The sequence below is a fragment of the Gastrolobium bilobum genome, unplaced genomic scaffold (assembly GCF_033153095.1).
Source record: "Gastrolobium bilobum isolate Gb01-03AN ecotype WA unplaced genomic scaffold, APGP_CSIRO_Gbil_v1 utg13355, whole genome shotgun sequence".
In the NCBI taxonomy this organism is placed as follows: Eukaryota; Viridiplantae; Streptophyta; class Magnoliopsida; order Fabales; family Fabaceae; genus Gastrolobium; species Gastrolobium bilobum.
The window spans coordinates 1-4,143 of record NW_026896484.1 but is presented as its reverse complement, the minus strand read 5'-3'; the positions used below and the strand labels follow the sequence as shown (position 1 = coordinate 4,143).

Below are 4,143 nucleotides of genomic sequence, written 5' to 3'. Positions count from 1 at the left end.
CATCTTTTCACTTATTCTTTTTAATCCTGAATTTTCTTGATTGAATGCTATTACTTGTTTTTAATTTTAAGTTCTTCGGTTACAAATTCTCTCAATTCCAATTCTTGATTGTCCAACTAAAACGCGATTAGCGAACTAGTGCTTGAAAATCCGATCCTTGTGGGAACGATCTCGTACTCCGGTACACTTTATTACTTTACGACCGGTGCACTTGCCGAGTCACAACAAGTTTTTGGCGCCGTTGCCGGGGATTGAATCCTTCAACATTAGAAGTAACTAATTACCTTTTAGATTGGACGTTTTAATTTTCTACACTTTGAACATTCTTCAAAAACATTTTCTGCATTAAAATTCTGCATCAATTTTCTGCATATTTCCAATTTTCTACATTCTTTGTTTATTTTTTCTGTTTTCTGTTTTGCACTATCTATTTTTTCTACACATCTTTTCAATCTTAGTTTATGCGAGATACTCTTAACCCGCGAATCTTGCGGTTTGATCCTGAGATAGAAAAGACATAAAGGAAACTTCAGAAGGACGCAAAAGCAAAGAAGGCGAAGGAAGCAAAAGAAACCTCAAGTTCAACGGAACCAAAGGAGGAGACAATGGATGAAAACAATGCAGTTCAGAACCCTCCAAGGACGTTGGGAGATTATATGACTCCAACTCGAGTTTCTCAGACAACGAGCATTGTTAGACCAACCGTGGATGCTAACAACTTCAAGCTCAAGCCAGCACTGTTGCAACTAATTCAAAAAGATCAGTTCGTTGGAGGAAGCACGAAAGATCCTTATATTCATCTTGATAACTTTCTACTCTACTGTGATACATTAAAGATGAATGGAGTCTCACGTGACGCCATCTTGCTCAGATTATCTCCATGCTCACTGAAGGATGATGCAAGAGCTTGGCTGCAATCACTACCTAAAGGAAGCATCACCCACTGGGATGACTTAGCAATGAAATTCTTGGCCAGATTCTTTTCAGCTTTAAAGATGGCAAGGCTCAAATCAGAGATCACTGCTTTTGAACAAAAAGAAAGTGAATCTTTGTACGAGGCGTGTAAAAGGTTTAAAGGACTACTCCAAAAGTGTCCTCAACATGGCATTGAAGCATGAGAGAGAGGAAGAATTTTCTTTCAAGGGATGATGCCCAACATAAGAACATTGGTGAATGCTGCAGCAGGAGGATCGTGGAAAACAAAAACTCCAGAGGAAGCATTGGAATTGTTGGAATCTTTAGCTTCTCAGGAATATGACAATGCTCCAGTCACACAAAGGAGAGCGAGAATCATGAAGCTTGATGGATATGATGCAATCTTGGCTCAGAATGAACAAATATTGCAAATTAATAAGAAACAAAAAGAACAATTAGATGCTCTTACAAAGCAATTTAATCTTTCTCAAGTTTCTTCTGTTAGTAATTCTCAAATTAAATGTGGTATTTGTGCAGATGCTCATGTAACTGAAGATTGCGACTACATGAGAACAACTGAAAAGCCACCAGCATAAGTCGACGGTATCTGGTATGATCAAAAGAACCAGAACAACTCAGGGAGGAACCAATATGGGAATAACTATAATCAAGGGTGGAAAAATTCTAATCAACACCCTAGGTTTAGTTACAAATCAACCCATCAGCTGAATCCTCCTCTGCCACTGCAACAACAACCCCCACCACAAGGAAACACTTCAGAGTGGGAGAAAGCTTTTGCGCAGCTGTCCAAGACCACACAGACTACATTTAGAATGCAGATGCCTTTAGAGTTCAAACAAGAGCTTTATTCCGGAATCAAGAAGCTTCTATCCGGAACCTGAAAACTCATATTGGCCAGCTGTCAAAACAATTTACTGAAAGAACTCATGGCACCTTCCCAAGTAACACCGACTCGAACCCAAATGCACAATGTAATTCAATTGTCACTAGAAGTGGGATCATGATCTAACCTATAGAAAAGCCGCCAACGGAGAAAAAGAAAGAAGTTGAGCCTGAAGCTGAGAAGGAGAAAGAAGAAGCAGCAGGAGAAGCTGAAAAGAGCATTCCAGAGAAGAAGCTGCTCAAATGGGAGAAAAAGAAAGTTCTGAACCGACAACCAAAGCCAACAGATCCATCTTCATATGCATGAGTTACATACCCTCAGCGGTTGAAACAAGAAATCCAGAAACAACAATACACCAAATTTTTGGATATCTTCAAGAAGCTGCAAGTGAACATTTCGTTCGCGGAATCCCTGGAAAGCATGCCGAATTATGCGAAGTTCATGAAAGAGCTTCTCTCAAAGAAGCGCAAGCTGAAGGGGTGCGAAACAGTGGCCCTGACAGAGGAATGCAGTGCAATCATCCAAAAGAAACTCCCTCCCAAGCTGAAAGATCCGGGAAGCTTCAGTATTCCTATAGCCAAATGCTAAGGCTAGAAATTTAATTACCAATGCGTTAGGATGAGATGAATATTTTCGTGTAGCTTCTTGCAAAACCGCAAAAGAAATGTGGCATGTGCTTGAAGTAACATATGAAGGAACCAGAGAAGTTAAAGTTTGTAAAATTCTTGGATTAACTAGAGAATTTGAATTATTTGAAATGAATGATGGTGAAACTATTCAAAGTATGCAAAAGAGATTTACACATATTATTACTCATTTAGATGTATTAGGAGCTTCATACAATAATTTTCAATTGGTGACTAAAGTTTTGAGAAGCTTGAATAGGGAATGGCAACCTAAGGTGACGACCATTTGTGAATCAAAAGACTTGAAGACTATCTCCATTGCTACACTCTTTGGGAAACTTCAAGAACATAAGCTAGAGTTTGCAAGACTAACTTTGAAGGAGCAAGCCAAGAAGAAGAGCAAAGGATTAACTTTACAAGCCACTAGCTCAAAATCTCAAGTGAAGGAGGAGAAGGAAAAGAAGCTCTCCGATGATGAATTAGATGAAGACGAAATGAATCTTTTTGTGAAAAAGTATGGAAAATTCTTCAAAAAGAAGAACTTTCAAAGATGACCTCCAATTCTTCCAAGAAGAAGATTCAAGGATGAAGGAGCTTCTCAACCTCCTCATACATGTTATGAATGTGGAAAAATCGGACACTTTAAAGCCGATTTCCCTAAGCTTCAAAAGAAAGAAAAAGTGACAAGAACCAATTCAAGGAAAGGAAGAATTTTAAAAAGAAGGCCTATGCAGCGTGGGATGAAGATTCAAGCTCCTCTGATGATTCAAACAATGAAGAAGCAAATGTATGTTTCTTGCAAGATTCTAAAGCCTCAAATGAGATAAGCAAAGGAATGCAACATATGTGCTTCATGACAATAGAGGATGACAATGAGTCAGAATCTGAGGTAAACTGTACTTGCTCTACTATTTCTCCTTCATATGATGAATTGTAAAAATTATTTAAAGAATTACATAGTGAGTCTTTAGAGCATGTTAAATCCCTTAGAGAATCAAGAAAGACCATTGCCTCTTTGGAAAAAAAAATTGCATGCTTAGACAAAGAAGTAAAAGAGTTAAAGGATGAAAATGAAACATTCAACTTGATTGATGCTAGTGCAAATTGCATTAAATGTTTATCATCAAATGATCATGCATCATCATCATGTACTTCATGTGAAAAGCTAAAAGGTGAAATTGATGATTTAAACAATGTGTTAAGCAAATTCACATGTGGTAGAGATAACTTGAATGTATTTCTTGGAAAACAAATATGTATGTTTAACAAATCTGGCTTAGGATTCAGCACTAACATACAAGAAAAATCCTATAAGAATTTTTTCATATCACCGTCTTACATGACTAGTAGTCCTTTCATTAAATGCTATCATTGTGGTGGAAAAGGACATAGTGCATCAACATGTAAGATTAGAAAGAATGGAATTAGTGGTCAAAAGAAAGTATGAGTTCCTAAAGGAACTAGGCCTATGACTAACACACAAGGACCAAAACAAATTTGGGTACCAAAGATTAAATGTTAAACTTGTTTTGTAGGTGTGCTTGAAAAGTGTATCATCTAAATGGGTATTGGGTAGTGGTTGCTCAAGTCATATGGCAGGAGACATTACCAAATTTCTTTCAATCACAAGGAAGGAACATAGACATGTATCTTATGGAGATAATAACAAAGGAAAGATCCTTGACATTGGGAAAGTTT

The 4,143-nt window shown here is 37.5% G+C and overlaps 1 non-coding gene across 1 annotated transcript; it reads right to left on the bottom strand.

The window, feature by feature from the left end:
• Positions 1-1,001: 1,001 nt before the first annotated feature.
• LOC133299948 (small nucleolar RNA R71) lies at positions 1,002-1,108 on the bottom strand. The gene has a single exon (XR_009750006.1). It is a non-coding gene; the product is annotated as a small nucleolar RNA R71 (small nucleolar RNA).
• Between the last annotated feature and the right edge of the window lie 3,035 nt (positions 1,109-4,143).